Source organism: Pteronotus mesoamericanus, unplaced genomic scaffold, assembly GCF_021234165.1.
Source record: "Pteronotus mesoamericanus isolate MK-2021 breed Mesoamerican mustached bat unplaced genomic scaffold, CSHL_Meso_final contig_50, whole genome shotgun sequence".
Classification (NCBI taxonomy): domain Eukaryota; kingdom Metazoa; phylum Chordata; class Mammalia; order Chiroptera; family Mormoopidae; genus Pteronotus; species Pteronotus mesoamericanus.
The window spans coordinates 3,037,359-3,059,112 of record NW_026555186.1 but is presented as its reverse complement, the minus strand read 5'-3'; the positions used below and the strand labels follow the sequence as shown (position 1 = coordinate 3,059,112).

General features: G+C 34.7%; 1 protein-coding gene across 5 annotated transcripts in view; it reads right to left on the bottom strand.

Moving 5' to 3' along the window:
* Positions 1-21,754, bottom strand: part of CDH18 (cadherin 18) — an 822,825-nt gene that overhangs the window by 369,224 nt on the left and 431,847 nt on the right. Inside the window, exon 1 of one of the 5 annotated variants that reach the window (XM_054578305.1) lies at positions 10,048-10,177. The exons of the other annotated variants lie outside the window; for them this stretch is intronic. The gene's annotated coding sequence lies outside the window, so the exon portion shown is untranslated. Of the gene's footprint in view, positions 1-10,047; positions 10,178-21,754 lie in introns of those variants that run through there. 5 annotated transcript variants of the gene reach the window in all.

Genomic DNA, 21,754 nt, shown 5'->3' with positions numbered 1-21,754 from the left:
AAGAGGAAATTTAAATAGCACTTGATCATGTATCAAGGATGAACATGCAACTCATATTGATCTGCCTCTGGGTGCCCAGACAGGGCCTTTGGAAGCTGATCACGACACTCATTAAGAACTGGAAGCTCAGATGGGGAATTTGCTCTGGTGCCGCTAACATCACCGACCTGCCTGCATAGGGAAGGCTAATCTGCATTATTCATTTGGGCTCTCCCACCTGTCACAGACTGGTCCCTGTGCAGGTGTGCAGTTTGTACAGCCACACTTAGGACCAAGTGTTAAATAGGGTTTTGTAACCAGGTGTGAGAAAATAGTATCCATGAGACACTTTAATGATTGAATGAAAATTGTAATTAGCTAAACAATATTAGATAATTAGATAATTGGCCTTACTCCATTCTTTTATTTTTATACATCTGAATTGTGCTCAACATTTTTCTGTGAAGATTTTCATAGATGTTATGCTTTAAGCATAAAAATAGCCATTCAAGCTAGAAGGATAAATAACTTTCTCTATTTAAGAATTTTGAGGAGATTAAGCAGCAACCCAGGCACTTATTTAAGAAGTTGTTAGATTAGTAAAAGAACACAGATCTTTACATTCTCATTTTAAATCCATCTTTATTAATCATATCAGGTTATATCTTTTATACTTTGGAAGCTATAGAATATTCTATGATAATTAGCTTTGTTTTTTTATAAATGAAATTGCTCAATTTTGAACAAATATCTCTTACACTGCAAACATGTAACAAGTAGACGGTTATTTGTTTATTGTATTATACATTCTATATTTTACTTTGTGTTTAGGTTTGCACTATTACATAAATGAATAATATACCTTAAAAAGCTGTATAAATAATTCAATACATTTTAAACCACATCTGGACTCAAGAACCAGAAGTCCAGTAAACTCATAAATAGCAGTACAATATACTTACTGAGGACAAGAGAGTACAGATTAGGTAGGGTACATTATTTTCTTTCATTAGGAAATACTGTAGCTTATATTCTCTTTTAGGAAACATCCTTCAGGTTTGATATAATTATTTTTCATCAATTTAATAACAAATAATAATAATCTCAGGTTATTACATTTTTTTCCAGAACATTCACATGGTGTGATTTTATTAAAAAGGCAGAACTTAATATACCTCCTTATACTAGCTATATCAGTTTTCAGTTGCTACTAACAAAGTATTGGGTTGGCTAAAACGTTTGTTTAGTTTTTTCTGTAGATGGTTCTAGTAGTGCTTAGTTGTCTTTAACTTCATTCGAAACAATTTTGTTAAATTGTATTGTGACAGCTGTCATATCAGCATGCATTAAATAAAAACATCAAAATTGGTGAATTTTCATGCAGGCATTATAATATTGAAGATGGAAGAAAATATGCAACATTTTGGCATATTATGTTTTATTGTTTCAAGAAAGGTAGAAACATAACTGAAATACAGACAAGATTTGTACAGCATGTAGAGGTGTTGTGACTGATTGAACATGTTAAAAGTGGCTGTGAAGTTTATTAGTACTATCCACATATTGGCCAAATAATTCTTTGCTGTGGGGCTGTCTGATGCATTGGACGATGTTTAACAGCACCCCAGATCCCTACCCACTGAAAGTCAATAACAGGAGATAGCCAACATACTCAAAAGATTCAAATCAATAAAGTTGTTGGTGAAAATAAAAAATGTGTCTTTTATTTTACAGAAAAAAAAAAGACTACACAGACTTTTTGGCCAACCCATTACCAGAAACTTAGTGGCTTTCCTCATTGCAAAAAGTTGTCTTACTATTCCTGAGATCAGAAGTAAGCAAGAGTCAGGTCAAAAATCTGAAGTGAGTCACGACATAGCTAAAATTAAGGTATCACCATGGCTGTGTTTCTCTCAAGAGGCTTTGGGGAGAATCCACTGCCATGCCTTTTCCAGTTCCTCAAGGCTGCCCAAAGCACTTGGTGCTTGGGTCCCTTCATCGACACTCCAATCCCTCAAAGTTAGATGGAGTCCTTGTCGGAGGTTATCACACCGACCTCCTGTCTTCCGCTACTTTCCATCTCCCTCGTTTAGATCAGCTAATTAACAACCTTAATTCCTTCTATATTCTTAATCCTCCTTTGCCATGTAAAGTAACGTATTCACAGGTTCAGGGATTCGGACTTGGCTATCTCTGAGGGCCATTATTTTGCCTATCACATCAGCTTTCAATGTAGTCACATACAGTATTTATAAATTATTTAAATTGATCAAAAATTGCTATGACTCTTCTCATAAAACTGAACTTCAGAAGTAATATCACTTAATTTATCTGAGAATATAAATAATTTAAGCAAAGCTTGATTGGTAAGGCACTAACCAAGCTGATTATTGTCTCTTTAAGAAAGAGAATGTGATTGCCAAATCATAAGGTTGTGTGCATGCATGTGTGTCAGAAAAGGTGCCTGAAAAGAACACTTTAATTGATGTGCGAATCTAAGGAGTAGCAGCCTTGCATATTTGCTTACAGATTAGTTTCACAACTTATAATCACGCCATACCTGCAACTGAAACTGTGGATTTATATCTAGGTTTCTAATGTATTTCTCCTACACTTACAAGGCCGGACATAAATCACTTGCAGAACGGTGGAGTGAAAATACAGTCCCTTAATTTGAGTATTGGCTACAGGAGAGTTTTCATATCTACTTTTACATTGTTATAATTATTTGCAGCATAGTTTTGGGTTGGCAAGAAGCAAAATTTCAGTTATCAATAAATAAAATAGATTTATGTTGCTAACTTTTCATATGTGAAAAGCAATACATGTAACATCAAACTTTATATAAAGTCAATAAAAACATTAGAAGACAAGAACTATATTAATGAATAAAATACATGGGTAATTAAACCAATTATTTTGTGTCAATATTTGTTTTTATTACATCAAGAAACTTTCCAGTTGCTTCTAATGCCAGGTGCACATTGACTTGAAAATGATTAACTAATGAACAACACAAACTAACAAACAAAATAGAACCAGAGGCAAGGAAACATGGATCAGACAGAAAGGGATCAGCGGAGGGGGAGGGGGATAATGGTGGAAAGAAGGGGAAGGGCCTAGACAAAGAACGTCCACGAATGACCCACGGACATGACCAGAAGTGTGGGGACTGACTGTGGGAGTGTGGGCTGGGATGGGTGGAGGAGGGCAAAGGGGGAAAATTGAGACAACTGTAATAAAATAATAAAAATGATATAAATAAATAGAGAGGTGTCTTAAAACATATGAGGAGCTATAATCAATAAAGTCCTTCAAAGATTCACTTAAAAAAAACCATTAAGTGAATTTTTTATACATAAAATGAAAATGTCCAGAAAATATATGTTGAATATTTGTTTATGTGGACTTGGTAGTTTTTATTTCAAAAATTTGAAATGTTTTATGAAACAATGTCTTTCTTGAAATCCATCTTCCCCTGGATCCATCTTTCAAGCTACTTCACTTGTGGGATTTGCTCCTCTCCCTCCAGCTACCGCTTCTCCACTTCTTGTGTTCGTTTTCCTTCATTTTTCCAATTAACGGGTGTTGGGCTGCTGCAGGTTCTGGACCTCATGTTTTTCATCTTCTCATTCATATTCAGTCTCTTTACTTTAAACATAATATATATGCGATCACTTGATTTCCTACATTCAGCAGACAGGTCTCCTCTGAACTCCACACAGGTATTTAACTAATTCCATTCCATCCCCACTTGGACGTCTATAGCTAAACATGTATAAATCTAATTTCTTCCTATCTACTGCGTGACCTCCTTCCCATGCCAGCCTTCCTTCTGCCTAATTCTTTCCCTTCATTGGGCCTACCAACTCTCTCCAAAAGCAAACAAAAAGTGTCCTTTACCCTCACTTCTCCCCACCAGCTCTATGTTCTATACAACATCAAGTTCTACCAGCATTACTTTCAAGTTAAATATATCATCCAACCTCTTCTGTTTCTACTGCTTTCACTCTGGCACAGTCACCATCTTCTCTTCCCCCACTCCCGAAGGACTGAGACACACCTTTGTCATAGCAGTTGCAATATCCAGAGTCTAAAAGGTCAGTAAATAAACCTTGTAATGCCTTTGTTAACTTACTACCCAAGTAAGGAGTACCTTGCTTATACTCCTTTCTAATAAACACTTTCTTTGTCCTTTACATTTCTCATAAATCTAGTGTTTCTTTGTCTAAACAGTATAAAAAGGTGCCTAGTTTGATCATTATATGAGCCTCATTTTATGATTTGAGCATCATGTTGTTTCTCCCATGCATATGCATTAAATTGGCTTTTCTCCCCCATTAATCTAGTCTTGTGTCAATTTTATTAGTCTGGCTGTAGGAAGTAAAAGAAGTTAGAAGAGGGGAATTCTCACCCCTCCCAGCAGTGGAATTTAAATCGCCAGAATTTAAAATCTTACTGAATAGTCTTCGGGAACTGGTTTACCTTTTAATCAATAATGCAAGGCTTTCCTAGCTATTGTTAAGTTAAATTGAAACAACCAGCCAACAAGCAGGTTCTCAATAAAAGCATCAAAACTGCACACCATCAAAATAATTATATTTTATATTTTCATTGCATTAAATTATATCACACATTGCAGCTAGAATGTACTAAGTATATGTATTTAAAATATATATAGCTAATACACATAAATACTATAGAAAACTTGGAGGGATACACATTCTTGTCTCAATACATTACACAGCTAAATGGAATATTTGAAATCATAGTACTTACAAATTTTTGTATCAAGTTAAATATATTACATTCAATTTTCATAAATTTATATTGATTCAAATTCTTAAGTTAATTTTAATTTTTGAGGTATTTCTCCATTTTTCATATTTTGGATTATATAATAGTGATTTACTCCCAGAAGATGCATGTAAATGGATTTGCTTTTTCTTGTCTCTGGCAATGGATTGAGAATTGTTTTTCACATCTGGTATATTGATTTTCCTTTCCATCCAGGATAACTGTTAATAAGAGTTGTATAACACCTTTGCTGATATGAATATTGGTTTCAAAAATTCTTAGTAATATGATGACTCAATAGGTTATTCATTGAATAGATTCAATGGCATCCTGTCTTCATTTAAATCCCATTGATTACTGTGAGTTTAACCCCAATAAATATATTTAAAAAAAAACTTTGGTATCAGAATGACTGAAAATAATGGGATTAAGTGAGATTGCCAGTCACATCAAATTTGCATAGTTACACATAAATCATATATGTTGACCACAAAGCCCTAAATATAATAATTAATATCTATTTTAAGATACTTATGGTCATCTAAAGATAAAATGAAATGGAAATGGTAGCTCAAGTTCTCTTTTCAGTGAAGTCATCTGCAATACTGGAGCTCATTTACTGGCAATTCATCTATCATGTCCTATGCAGTGCAAGTAAAATATTGAATAAAACATAGTCCTTCGAAGCAAGTAAAATATATGCTTTATTCATATAAGTAACTCAAATATTTTTAGGGATTGGACTTTGTTATTTTACTCTCATCTACCAATACATTTCCTAGATGGATGTGTCTCAGCACTGTACAAGTTTACATAGAAGTTTTGGTATCTACAGAAGCAACATCCACACATTTCGGGTACTGTAAAGTCTAAGGAAGATATTCCACTTATGTCTACTCCCATATTTTGCCACTGTCCATTCATTTTTCTGGAACTCTTACCACACTTTAAACACTATCAGCAATAATAGATTCTAAATTATTTAATTTGTGTTGATCTTCACGTACTCTTCATTTAATAAAATATTCAGGGGGTTACTTAAATGAATCATAGTGTATCTATACAATCGTGTGCACTAGTCAAAATGTAGAACACTGAGTGTGTCAGAGTCATTGGCCAATCTGAAATTACCTTGACCTAATGAAAGAGAGAGCTGTAAACAAACAGGTGCCCCTACCACTGAACCAGAGTTCAGTATCAGTTCTGTGCATAATGACGTACTGGATTCTTGTTAAATGTTCACGAGTTCTTGATATAATCACATGGAAGAATGAACATGCTACAAAATTAGTTTGGCAATTATATCAAATTGTTTATTTTATTTAAATATATGTCTGTCTACATAGGCTGTTTGAATGTATACATCTCTATATAATTTTGACTTCATAATAATATATAATTATCCATTTTAACCTACTTACTTAAAAATTATTTAGTAATATATACCAAATTTGTTATAGTGGTTATTGTTGAAGAGCATATTTCAAGATGCATTCTATGTTTTAGATTGCTATATTTTTAAATAAATTATAAATGTGAATACTATGGGGAAGTATAGACATATATGAGGAAATTGAAGTTTACCCATAATTTTAATCACATATTCCAATGTGAAGATATACTATTTCATCCATGAAAAGTGTTTAAGAGCTAATACTGCCATTTCCTAGAGATGAATTTTAGCCACCCTGAAATAACTGGAAGATTTACCATCTTGTGTCAATTTTCATCAAATAAATTGCCAAAGACACTGAATCTGTCATAAAATATCAACACTGGTATAGATTTTTATAAATCGGAACCCATTTCAACACTTTATGTTATTTGGTTCTCGTGATTATTATCTCCTTTTGCATATGAGGAAAATGGCCTGTATATACAAGTGGCATGTGTGTTATACAAGTAATCCATGGTAGGGTCCAAGTTCTGCCATGTTTTAAAATCAATAAGCTTGGTATTTTTTCTCCATTATGCTTTACATCACCACCAGTTATGACCTATGCTTTTTAAACTGAAATGTTCTACTTTTACTTCTGAAGTCTTTGAACACCATACACTACTCCAAGCATATGTGATTACTAGAGTGAACATTTCTTCTGAGATGGAAAACATATTCTCCCCCTCAAAAAGACAAAGCAGTCATAGAGTACAGAGAGTCAGTATATTTCAATCAGTTTATTTCTAATAAAGGCTCATCTGAAATAACAAAAAGTGAAGTGAAATTTGTTTTCAGATTCAACATTTACCTTTTCCTTTTTCCAGTTTTTATTTCCTCTTGTTTCCACAAATGTTAGTATATGATATACTATAGATTATATATAGTATACTATATGTATTTTACACACATACATAGTGTACAATAATATACAGACAAGTCTCTCAGCTTACAGAAAAAATTATATTGATAAGCTCTTCCACAATTTTTCATTAGAAGTCTAATCAACCACCTGCAAATTGCAATCCATTCAACACAAGGGAAGAATTATCATAGACACCCGAACAGAACTATATACATATACACTTGCCTACTCAAACAATGTAACTGATGACCCTTTTGCTATACATCCTTTGGTTTTCTTTTCCCTAGACCTGCAGTTGCCAATAGATGAGGGGCACTATTTTGCCCCCATTCAAGGCGAATAGTTAACAATGTCTTGAAATATTTCTTAATGTCACAATTTGGGGAGGTTGCTTCTGTCATCTATTGGGTAGAAAACTGATGCTGCTAGTCCTCCTAGCCTGAGAATTATACAACCCAACATATCAATGGCACTAAAGTTCAGAGGCTCTAATCTAGAATATTGTTCTACAACATGTCTAATGCAACTACAAGAAAGGTATGTAATTAAGCAAATTAAACATTTTGAATTTCTTATTAAGAAAAGAAAAAGAACATTTTACACCCTTGTTATCTTTAATCATTCACTCTCTTTCTCTTACTTTTCACTAGACTCTACTGCAACTGATATAGTCATTCCAGGAAAGAAAATTTTTCCAAGCTAGTAGTTTAAAATGTTTTATCTTTGATCTGTTGAAATGGCCATGCATGTTTAGATTCCAAATGACAATTATATCAGGTTGCAAAGAAATAAGGTATGCTACATTTTTCTAATCAACAACATGCCAAAGCTTGGAAAAGTGGGATACACAAACTTTTAAACATGTGTTGTATAATCGATGGGCCTCGAAAATCACAAAAAGCATAAGAATAATATCTATATGAGCCAAATGGAAAAGGTACTTTATATTTACTTTATATAGCACCCTTAATATAAAGTATTTATCAACTTGGACTAAGTGACTCATGCATTCCCATGATTCTACTATATCCCTCTGAAACAGGTCATCAGGAGGAATAATTTCCAACTTGCTCAATGCATACACTTTATTCAAGCATGGGTTGCTGTTGACCATGCTTGCAACTATTGTAACTAATTATATCAAACATTCACTGGATAGAGAGTTAACAGCTAGAGTTTCCTGTCATTTACCTTCATTCTACTATTATTTTCTTTTTTTGCTATTGGATTATTTCTGTTTGGACATTTCTGTGGCATCACTAATAGGAATTCATCATTTTTTACTTCCATTGTTGTCTGGCTAGGAATTCAAACTTGACCATCAGTATTATTTTTTTCCACCTCCCCTTGAGTTGGTCACCTCTGTGAAAAAGCATCAGCACCAGTTTATAAAATACTTATCCCCAAGGCCCATTGAATAAATGCCTCATTAAATAAATAAATGTCTTGACCCTACACTAGATTAATTTATTATCAGGAAATCCAAAAGTACATACATAACAAGAGGCTTGAAAGAAACAGAAATGACGATTGGTACTTGGACCAGCGTGCCAAGACTACGGAACTAATTCCTACTAGCATCACATCCTTCCTTCTTCCTCTCACCACATCCAACAAGGTTCCTATGAGATCCACTCTGGATCCCAAACTCTTGATTGAGAATATTTTCTCTGAAAATATAAGTCCACCAAAACAGAGAGAAACAATTACTGCAGAAGGAAAGCCCCCTGCTTTGAAAAATCTGTGGGTGATCTGAGAGAGGAAAATAAAGGTTCCAAAACACAGTCAGAGCCTGTAGTTCTTTTTTTTTTTTCTTTTTCTTTTAGGCTGAATAATAAAATCTTTCTCTGATCTGTCTCTCTCGGCTCAAAGCAGTGATGCCATCACCTGAGCAAACAGAAGACCATAATAATTTTAGCTAAGATTTTTATTTTAGCATTTCCTGATTTCTAGCAGGGAAACAGCAAGGGACGTTTACTATTGATTAATGTAAAAGTTCATTAAATACACCAAGCATTAATGTAAAGAAGTACTTTAATAACTAGCTAATAAATTCTATTTTCACCTGTTACATGATAGGTTTTCCTAGTTCTACATCTGTACGCACAACACACGCACACAACAAACAGAGGCATATAAACATGCGTAAGGCATAATTTTACCTTGTTTGTAAGACGTGAAGATGAAGACAAAATGATTGTTATTTCTGGACCTGAAGAAATCAGGTTCAGGAAGTTAAGAAAGAGGAATGAATCAGAGTTAACAAACATAAGTGCATATACTAAATAAAGTATGTTATGGATCACAGGAGCCTACCTAATTCCTTTTCATGCATCATTTATAGTGCCCTTTAAAAGAAGTAAAAGTTTCACCTTAAGCTTTAATAAGCATTTATGGAAGTGATTCGTACAAACAAACAAACAAAAAAAGAGTGAGAGAAGAAAAGGGAAAATGAGCCTCGCTTTGCTGCAGCTTCGGTGCTCAGATAGCATGTAATTTTAAGGGTACTGGAAAGGCAATATTTAAAAATCACTATCATAATTTCAATTTCGGCATCTCTGTTTTTATTCTGACAATGCTTTCCCTCACTTTTACAGACAGTCATGACAGCTGATTTCGATGCCATCACTATTCAAAGGTGCCCTGCAGAGTATCCTTCCAACTTCTTCAGGGGCAGGGCACATCCACAGATAAACATAAACAGAAACCAGCTGGATTATTAGACTCACATTCCATAGGCTCTATGGCAACATTCCTGGTTAAGAAAATTAAAAAAAAAAAAAAACGTATGCTAGCGATAAGGCTTACGAAGCATTAGACACAACTTTCCCATTGGCACCAGATCCTGTGAAACCAATCCCAAAGGCAGATTTCACCAAATATTTTTTTGACTCAGAACTGGAGAAGCAGCCCCGTAGTACAAAGATATTAATGTCACTACATAGTAAAGTGTCATTTATTAAAGCCTTACCTTGGCTGACTTGCCCTAACTGGTGGAAAGGAACTTAGTGTATGAGAAGCACAGAGGGGACTTCCCCAGTGCCCACGGCACGGCAGCTCCAGTCCTCCGAGAACCCCAGACTGGGCTCCGCGCGGCTCCGAGCCCCGGGCTCCGGGGCTCCGCGGCTCCGCGGCTCCGGCTTCTGCAGCCCCGGAGCGCGCCTCTGATTGGCTGGCACAGCCCGTCCGCCTGATCCTCTCCTCTCCGCGTCTCTCCTCCTTCCTCTCCTCCCCGGCTCTCCTGTCCGCGGCTGCCTTTCCCACTGCCTCCTCCTTTTCGCCCTTCTCGCCTCCCTCCCCCTGTCGTACGTACTTCGGGGGCTGCACAAATCCTATAGTACGCAGAACGGACACCCTTTAGCCCCCTGAGCAAGGTCATGGAGAAATCAATGCCATCCATAACACTAATAAAAAAAATAAAAACCCTGGACCCATGGCATCATCTTGAGCACCAGGGCTTTTGAAATATGATGAACAGGACTCCGTGACAGTTTAGACCGTCAGTTTTCTGCGGGGGAGGGAAAGCTGAGGAGCCAGAAAGGGTTCTACTGTCAGATGGAGTGGGAGTAGACATCAGGAGGGAACCAGAGGGGAAGCAGGCAGGGCAGGCAGTGATGTGGCAGGCTGGTAATAAATTTTTCTATTCCCGTGCGAAGTCGTCACAGCCTGCTAAACATTTAACTGCTGGCTCATTCGTCAGTGATCCACAGTCCAGGGGTGGCGGTGAGATTTAGCTTGAGTGATGCCCTTTAATGCCTCACCCCAAAGTACTCAAGACATGGAGGGTTTCTATGAGATAGAGCTTCCCCTCGGAGGTCAGCATTGTAATTGTGAAGATGAATAGGAACTGCAATGCCTTTCCTACCCCTGTTTGCCTGTGCCAGGAAAACTCTAACACACACACACACACACACACACACACACACACACACACACACACACACGGCTCCCTCTTATTACTCCAGAATAAATTAAAGCAGTTTGTAATGTACATAGCTTTTGATAACAGGGATTCCAGGACTGATTGGCTATATTCGAAATTGATGTGAACAGCTGAAATAACTTCAGCACTTTCTCCCAACACAAAGTCACCCCACACTCACTCATTAGCGACATCATGCATCCCCATTTAAAGCAGTGTAGTAAATGTGTAGGAGTTAATCTAAATTGAATGGCTATTCCAAGGATCTCTTGGCAGATATATTTAGAAGTATACAAGACCTTCAGTTATTGCAGCCACTAAGAGAGCAGCATTACTTGCTCTAGTGAGGTGGTACTATAAATGCTTGCAGCTCAAGGCTCAGAGGAACAAACACATCTGAACTTAAGAGGGACTAGAGGGAGAGCAGAGTGATCGAGTGGAGAAGATCTCCTAAGCCAAGAGACGTGGAATCAAATCCTGGCTCTGATTTTCCTCTATATCTGAACCTGCATAAGCTGCCTCACTTCTCTGAGCCTCAGGAGGCTTCTCTTTAAAATTGAGAAGGTCATCATCACTTCAAAAGATCTCTAAAAAATGATAAAAATCAGTGCAAATGCAGTAAACTTTTAATAGAGGTTAGTTTATTTCTGTCTCTCTCTTTTCTCCTCTCTAGCCTCAAGAAAGATCAAAGAGACTGAAAGATCAAAGAAACTGCATACAATAGACTTCTATTTGACTACCTTTATTTAGCCTAAATGATATAAAACCTGGGGGGATTTAATTTGGTTTGGGGTTTTGGTAAGATTAAACAAACCAACAGAAACAATGAAAGAGGCATTTGATTGGATTGTTTCTAATTGTGAAGGAATAGCGCAGTTAAATGTGTAGTTACTCCTAAAGATGTTAGAAGTCAATTAGAATTTAGAAGTCTCCACACTCTAAACTCTCAGGAAAAAGTGGAGCAGAAAAGATAGCATCCGAATAATGAGCTAATGTTGTATTATGTTTTACATAGCCTCTCTCATGAGACTTCTGATTGAAATGAGACTTTCCTTTCATAGCATCCAGACAAAAATTCTGAGTCATTTCTGGTAATTGAAAAAAATCTATGTTGAATCTTTCTGTATTAATGAAGCCCTTCAAACACAACTGAATAAATAGTTACCAAAAAATAAAAAAGAATATAAGAAGAACTTTTGGTCTGTAAGAGGTCATATAGTTTAATTTTAAAATTTCATATTATGGTTTTTTTTTTTTTTCTAGAGAAGACAAACTCTTTAGTTGCTGGCTTCCTTTAGTTGAATGAAATAAAATATTTGCCACCTTGTTCCAGAAGTTTTTGCTGAGATACTAAGAATGAGCATCCCAGGGATGAACTTGAAAACAAATTTCTGTTAGCCTTCCTCGGTGGTTTTCCCTGGATAAGACTGTAATAAGCGCATCCAGTGGACAGTCATAACTGAAGTCAACAGGTACTAGCTCCTGAGTGGGATGCCACACAGAGGGATTTGTCAGCATCACTAAGCGATATTCAGTTCTAGAAAAATAAACCATCACCAAGGGGAATTTTTGTCTAGAAGACTGCACTCAGAATAAGGGCTCTTATTCTCCACAAAACCAATGATTCAGTGTACACTGGATTTAAATGGCTTCAGAAGTTAGATATCTGAAACCATGCCACCTTTCCTGAGCCATAAAAAGATGAAGCCGTCATCCACTTAGTGTGTCTTTTGTATTTTCAGGTTCAAAAGAAGAAAGTAAGTGAACTAACGTGGATCATGCCGTTTGGGGAAAGCCAGGCGGTAGGCAGATGTTATTTTTTTTCTCCTTATGTCAAAGATTACTTCAGGAAAGTGGACAATGTTTCAGTCAGTAGGATTTATTACAGAGGTAATCTCTGAAACTGAAAGCATGGACACTTCTGATCCTGAGTCGTCTCTTCTGCTACCTTGAAAGACTTATAAGAATCATTTTCGCTGGTGACAGAGAAGCATCCAACATACGATTGATGCTGGTCAGACTATAGAAACTGGAAAGATAAAATTGTAATGCTAAGCTGTGATCGTTCCCTGAGAGACAGACTCGGTAAATTCTCTCTATAGATGACATCTCGTGCTAAATTTTACCCTGGAAATTCAGGAGGTTATGCAACATTTTTAAATCTAAGTAATTAAGGAACGTAAAGGAAATGTAGGGTTAGCCCTTGTTATAATTCACCATTTAGAATAGAAAACTACACAAACATGATACCATAGTTCATTTTTAATGAAATGATTAGTGAAATAATTATAATATTTAAAAATGATCTGATATTTAATAAAGATAGACAGCTGGTGAAAACATGAAGTAATACATGTTATCCTTTGCAACTATTTATTTCATGTATATATATCCACGCAATGTGCATATACATATATATAACAAAAGAGGAAACATGTTGATAAAAATGTGACCTCTAATAGTATGATTAAAGATGACAGATGACGTAATAAAGTCCACCTTTACTCATTCTGTTATCACACTGCAGATTAAGAATTGCAGATTACTGGAAATTATTGATGTTGGTCAATAAAGAAGAAAGATTTATCAAAAATATTTCAAACTTAACAATATGTGTGATTACCTTTAAAAAGTAACAATTCTCTCACTTTTCATAATAATTAGATTAATGAATGTACTTTTATAGTTTTTTTTTAAGTTGTTCAGTGTTTGCAAAACATCAAAGAACCAATGAGCTTGTGTGGACCTAATGGGACAGTATTGATACTTGACAAAGAAAAAAGCGAAATTCCTCAGCTTTTGTTGTATATACACTTTATTTTTGTAAAACAGACCATTATTGCACTATAAATGACAGATATGACATGGTTATTCTAGATGTCATCATTATATCTCTCATGATTTCCTTATACCCCACATGGAGAAGTTTTAGTAAAATTGCTCAGTGTAGCAACTGATTAAGGCACCAAGCACATGTGTTGAGAAATGCAGAGGCACTTACTTGGAAGACAGATTCTAGTAGCAAACTTCAGAGCTCAGATTCCAGACCACCTCTAACTATTGCTCTTTTCATTGCTATGAACACTGAAGCCATCCATAGAAATGTTATACATTACAAGAAGTCGGTATATTTGGATGAAGAACAGGAGTTTTTTCAAGGCTCTTGAAAAACTTGAGTGTTGTATTGTTCTAACAAGAAAAATACTACAGCTGCATCCAAAAGTAGGAATGTATCAACTATATGGTAGTGGAGAGAAATCTTGAAATCAAAACTAGTGAATAAGACTTAGAGATTTCTACTGACAATCATTTCAGTGTAAATCAATTATATGATATAGTCATTGAAAATGTAAATATAAACAGGTATCCTTAATAAAAGCAAAGCATTAAAATGCAGGTGACAATCATCTTACGCAACACTAAAATATTGAGAATTTACTTGGAATACTGCATTTTCAGAAGATTATAGCTACTCATCTTTTTAAAGTAATTCACATTTTTCTTAGCCATACAATGATGCATTCATCCAGTTGACATAGTTAATATCATCTCTGTCTCCTCTCTCCCTCAGCCATGGGCTGACTACCTCTCCTTTATTTTTCCTTGCCCCTCTGCCTTGTCCACCCTTGCAAGGTGATAAAGCACCTTGCTCCAGCAGGTTTGACTAGTCCCTACATTTTTTTGAGGCCATAAAATACTTTACAAAGTCTGCAGATATCTCACTTTAACAAATTGTATTACAGTTAGAGGCAATGTGTTTAGTAGTTAGAACACAGAATCCAAAACCAAACAAACTTTGGAAGATATAATTCTATGTGTTTAGTTTCTTCTTCAATAAAATGTCCATAACAATATTATCTATTTCTTGGGCTTCCTGTGAGGATTAAATATGTGTGTTAAAACATATGATATACTTAGAAAAATACTATGCATATAGTAACTTGTATATAAAATTGCTTCCTTTAACATTATATATAGTTGCATGCTATATGTTTGCATGTCTCCTGAATAAATGCAAGCTAGCGGTGAGTACTTGTTCCATGATTTGTCTAAATGCAGCTTGATGTAGAATAGATAACTATATGTTGGAAATGAAAGATCTAGGGTTAAGTCCTATGTCTGACACTCAAATTAAATACAGAGTGGTTTAACCAGGTTCTTTTACTCCCTGAACATCCTACCTGGCTTGTCACGTGGGAACCCAGGCTCACTTCACAGAGCTGTCACAAGCCTTAATGAGCTATCCACATGCAAAAAGGGCTAGCATAGTCCCTGCCATATAAAAGGCTTTGAATAAAAGTTAGAAGAACCCCAACTGTGAGTAATCAGTAAATGTTCATTAAATAAATCATATTTGCTTCTGTGCTCCATTTAATAGAAGAAAAAGACAAATCGCAAATAAACTCTTATCTGGAGCTTTACATTAAAAGAGAAAACATAGCTTCTATGAAATGCCCTGGGGACATCACTTGCTAAATTCAACCTCCTACATTTATCTGTATATACTTTTTGGTGTTATAAAAATAATATTGCCATTTTGATGACCCTAAAGAACTGTAATGTTCTTCACCTTCAAATAAATCCTAGTTTGTACATAGTATATAATATTTATAATACCAAAAATAGACAAATATTGAAAGTTATTTTTAAAACCTATGCTTATAAAAGGATTATTTAATTAATTTTCAATTAATAAGAACTTCTGGTTGACCAAGTAATTTTCAGAACTACAGAATGGACAGAAGTAGGTATACAGTCGGAAGCACATGAAACACAGTTTATTCTTGTATTACTATTTATTAAATATTGTATTATTTTTCACATGAACAACTATAAACCTACTTTTGCTCCATCCTTTATATTCAATTTTCTAATGTTGTCCCAGAAAGGACAGAAGTATACAGTAACTCTAAACTTATATTGTCAGTGTTTTCCCTAAGAAACGTTTATGATGCACATTGAAAACTGATACATGTATCTTGCCTTTTAAATTTGCAATTAAAAGTGTTTACCCAAAATTCTCCAAAAAATACCAGAATTATATTACACAACACATATGAAAAATACTTCATTTAATCTTTCTCTTATCACTAAACATAATGCTATTTCTAAGATTTTGATACAAAGAGTGCTTCTATGAATATCTCTGTTTATGCTGTTTATAAATCTTTCCTTGGGCCATTGACTACTGCTTTTGGATAGACTGTTAAAAGTGCAACTACTAAGCAAGATATATGAACACTTTACAAAACACATGATAACCCCTCAACACCACTAGAGAAAAAATTAATTGGTTCCTCACTTCTCCTGAGAAAGAACATTTCTTTTTCAATTTGTTTATTCAATAGCTGAACATTATTATCTCATTGTTTAAATTTTTAGCTATGTGATTACTAAAATGTTTATTGATTGTGTCCCTGTTTTCCTCTCATAATCTTCTGTCTATATCCATTCCATTGATGTGTTATTGTTAATTGTGAACTATAATGGACTTAAATTGCTTTAATGCTCAATGAGAAGGCATTTAAAAAATTGAGTTCACCAAAGGTTTTTACACTTTTTTCTCATTTTTATCCAAAAAATGTGGGTGTATATATGCACTTTATATGTGTTTATAACTACATATGTTCATATATTTGCATACATGTGTGCATGAATAAATTTATTCAGAAGACACAGAGCATCATATAGAAGTTCTGATATAGGTTCCATTGAGGAATATAAAGAAAAGTAAGGAAGATTCTCTCGCTTTCAGTTAAAAAAATGCAATGTAACACAATAAATTTTATAGCTATATATGGAAAATGTTTTTCATCTTTTAAAAGTTACTTTTATTCCTTGGCTGGTGTGGCTCAGTGGATTCAGTGCCTGCCTACAAGCAAAAGGATCACTGGTTTAATTCCAGATCAGGGCATGTGCCTGGGTTGCAACCAGGTCCCCAGTAGGGGGCGCTTGAGAGGCAACCACGCATTGAATTGTCTTCTTCTCTTTCTCCCTCCCTTCCCCTCTCGCTAAAAATAAATAAATATATATATTTTTAAAAGTTAGTTTTATTAACACAATTTTAGAGATGAGATGGGGAATAGACTTGATTAAGCATCCACATGCGCACACACACACACACGCACACAATTGTCTAGACAAAATCCTGGCATTAACCTTGATACTTCTCTTGCCTTACTGATGCCAGGACCAGTTTTACAATTGGATGAGGGGCAAAAAATGAGAACATAGGGATTCTTGTACAGAAATTATCAGAATTTTAAGATGACCACAGCAAGCATTAAATAAAGCATGGGCTATTTCTGAATGTGGGACCTTGGGAGACTCTGCAGGTTGTATACTCATGGACTATCTCTATTCACCATTACCATCCGTCTGATAAATCAAATTTCACTCATCTTTCTTTATTGATAATCTCCAAATCATTCATTGATCTCTACTTCAAGTTCTCCCATCTTCATAAGTCTACTATATTCCAACATTATCACTAGAGGTAGACATTAATTAAGTAAGCAGAATTTTAATTAACATGAGTACTTAACTCACATCATTGTAATGTTACTAAAATATATAGTGAGGGTGTAAGAGGTCCTAAGAAAAATTTCAGTGCTTCTTGTATTTGAGGTATAGGAGTGGAAAAATCAGAACAGGAGCCCAGTATGAGAAAGGAATAGGTCTAGTGGGAACACTGTTCACATTTTCTATGAATTAATAGATAACCAAAATATATTGAATGAATACAGTATGGTTGATTATCACTTTTCATGCTGAACAAAAGGATGAAAAAATTGGAGCAAATTTAAAGTTAAAATCTGGAAATAGCTAATGAATGCCTTAAACTTGGTACAAAAATTGAGAAAAGGAAAGGTACAATATTGTATCTATTTAGAGAAATAATTAACCATAGCATAATGGAGCTAAGAATGAATCAGGGGTTTTAAGTGTGGTCCAAGAAAAAGATGACACTGTCATGAGTAGAAAGAGGGAAGAAAATAGTGATACCTGGTTAGGAAATACAATAGATTCAGATTGGAATATGTTAATGTTGAGGTTTTATTAGGACATTACAAAGTATTATACATGAGTCATCTGACAATATGAAACTGCAGCTTAAGAAATAGATTTGAGTGAGAAACATAATTTTATAATTCAACAATAGACAATAATACTAATGATAAAAACTGTTACAGTCCCTAAAGGACAAAATAAAATTTTCTATAGAATGAATGATAAAGTCATACTAGATGACAAGAGAAAGAAAGAGAACAGAAAGGATGGGCAATGAGAGGAATAGATGGTAATTAAAAGAGGTCAGGAGAAATGAACAGAATAAAACATTGTAAGTTGAAATGACTTTAAAAGGTCATTTTAGTAATCTGAGCATTATAGTACTTGTTAATAAACAAAACTTTTATCGTATTTGTTATAGCTGACTATGTAAAAATGTGGCAACTCAATGATAAATTTTATCACTATGGGAAATAATGTCTAACTAAAAATAGATCAAATTAAGTCTTACTATAGTGGAGATTTGCATATTCTATAGCATGTAAAATTGACAAGTGAAATATTACACTTTTTTATTTTAATGCATGAGAAGCTTGATCTTTAAGAAGGTGTGATTAGCTTTGCTTGACTATTTCCTGGCTTATTCAGAGTTGCTTTATAAAAGTTAGAAGGATTTATAATTATTTATAAATGAAATTAAGGATTATATTGAAACTAAGAAATTGAAATATAATCACTATTGCTTTCTCTTATCCTGAATATATAGATGTGTATGTGTTTCAGTGAAAAATAATAATGGTAGCTCTCATATATTAAAGGTTATTTATATTGCTACTGTGAAATAAAATTTGGATTATCACATAAAGCCTGATTATATTTAACTCACAGAATAAATTACAGAGGCCATCAGCTCCATAAAGAACAGAACAAGCTAAAAAGAGAACAGTGCCTTTGAAGTATTGTCTAGAAAGAGAAAGTGTGTTCAAAATAAATTTCATATTGCCAGTGTTAATTTGGGACTCGAGGACGATTGGTTAGATCAAAAGGGATTCATTTACTTATATCTCGGGATGCCTTATGTTATCATTCTTTTCCTTCTTTACTGCAAGTCAATTGCATGTGCAGTGCTGAAATAATTTTTCTGTCGAGCTTTTACACTGTGTAAGCCTAGTCCTTTCGGTTACCACAGGGTGGGAGAATTGCACAATGGGCTCAGGAGATGAGCAAAAATTCATGCTTTACAGTAATTGCCCTGCTCAATATTTGGCCCACAGAGTGGCAACATAAAGCATAGGTTATTCCCAGGATACTGCAGTTCTACTGAAACATACATGTAGTAAGCGCTCAAGTCATTTCAAGAAAAGGACCGTCATTGCCCTTCTGTGCCTATCTAGACACCTCAGCCTTTAAATGTCCGTATACCACAGTTTTACATATATGTCAGTAGCCATGAGTTCTGCCCATAATTTCCAACTATTCGTTACTGGCATTGATGATTTTCTCAAGCCACAACCTTTTTTTTCAAGCCACAATTTTTTCTTTCTAAAGTCCCAGAAGTCTTCCTAGTACATTTCTACTGTTTTAAATTTTACTTCTCATATAACAGGAATCCAATGATATAACTTTCATATTAAAACAGTGTTGGTCCTATTTAGTTACCAATTTCTGAACTTTTCTTAGCTCTTCACTAAATATATTGTTTAATGGAGGTCTTTACTGTAAAATCATTATGTTATTCCCTACCCCCAGGAAAACTGAAAACAAATGCTTAGACTTTGGTAAGAGGCCATTCTGGGTCCAATTTTGACATTATCACTTATTTGGTGTGTTAACATTGATGAGCAATGGCTCACAGTTTGCTCACCTTTGGTGATAAAATTGCACATTTCTGGAGGAGAAGTTGTGGTGATTACATATAATTAAGGAGGTAATTTATATAATTTACCTCTTACAGTATCTGCTGTATAGTATATACTCAGTAAATAACAGTGATAAAAAATAGCCACAGCCCCTCAGTAACTATTATGATTTTACCAAAATATATGCATATAAATGGACTCTTCCAAAATGTCCCTAAGTTTAAAGTGAGTGCATCGAAGAAGAGAATACATTACAAAAGAAAAACTGGGTAAGATTTGGGCGATAGCAGCATGGTTCATTTGTTGACAGCTTGTGCTATCACGATTACCAACTTCTCTGAAAAGTGAAAGGCAGGACTAAAGAAGGGATCTGTTGCCATCTGTAATCTGTCCAGCAAAGAAAGAGATTTTCTCTATTTCAGAGTTCCAGAGGACGAAAATCAGAGCCCAGAGATAAAGGGGATTGGTTTGCCAATCACAGAACCCATAGAGCACAACAGTGAGTATGTGAAACAGAAAAAGTCAGAAAAGAAACCCAAACAAAAAGAAACCATTCACCTATTAAGTGTGTTTCCTGCAAAGTTGTTGCTATTTATGTTTAAATTCATTACTGTGAACTTAATTACTTTAGGGCATTATCAGTGTTCTTTCTACCAAATTTTGACTGATTTTATATCAAATCGAAACAACTATATCTTAGGATGTGTAAAGAAAGATTAATGTGCATTAACATCATTTTAAAGGAGTCAATGTTTCTCCATTTTTAGAAAGTTGAAAAGGTGATGTAAGGACCACAGAAGTCATACAAATATTCAAACTTTTAAGAAAATTACAACGCATACATATCTCTGTGTGTGTGCAAATGTTTGAAGGGTTGTAGATGAAAAATGAAAATAAACAGATTTAGGCTGCTAGAAAAATATCACACTACTATAATTTATTCTGTCTTTAAACAAACAACAACAACAAAAAAAACCAGATTGCAAATAGACAAATGGCTTTTCCTCGTAATTGTACTATATTTCCTAACTAAATTTTCCCATATGACCATTTCTCAACTTCTTGTACATTTTCTATCCTTAAATTTTTTTCTCTTCTAACTCTCCATGCGTGACCTCATAACAACCTCTTTCACAAAATAGAAATGACCACATCATAACTTTTCCTTCTCATCAGAAAATCTAGAAAACTACTTGCATCTAATATATTATACTGAATATTCTTAATCTTTCTTCATATTATGATAGTTCTGTTCTATCTAAAGTCACCTGCTTAATTTTTGCTCATATGCTAGTTATCATCCTTGATTTCTCACTTTTAACCTTCTTATCCATGAGCAAGTCCTCAACATGTTCTGAATCCAGCTGGACTACTTTTGCTATTTTCCCTGGCCCAAGCCTCTATCCTGTCTCACCAGACCTCCAGCAACAGCTCCCTAAGGTATCGCCTGTTTTTCACATAGAAATGAGTGACAATTACATCAAAATAAAATTATTGCATTTTGGCAGTTAAGCATGACCTTGACATGTCTCCTTGTTTTCTGTACATCTAAATGTCCATCTTTTTTCATTATAATTACTACAAGTAGCTTTCCCTTTGAAGGGAAAGGTAGATTGGAGAGAAAAATTTACCCAATTGTATGGCAACCTAATGTTTTCTACATTTATTCACCAACTGTATTTTTCATAAATATGAACAGACCAAGAATCAGGGAGCATTTGAGGAAGACCAAAACCAGAAATGAAAAAATCCAAGATGTGAAACAAATAGTAAATTTGGAAATAAATGGATACCATTCTGGGATAGAATACACTTATACATTTGCAAAAATTCAATAGATGGGTTAGGCAATAGAATGGCCATAAAAAGGACACATTGTTCATCCT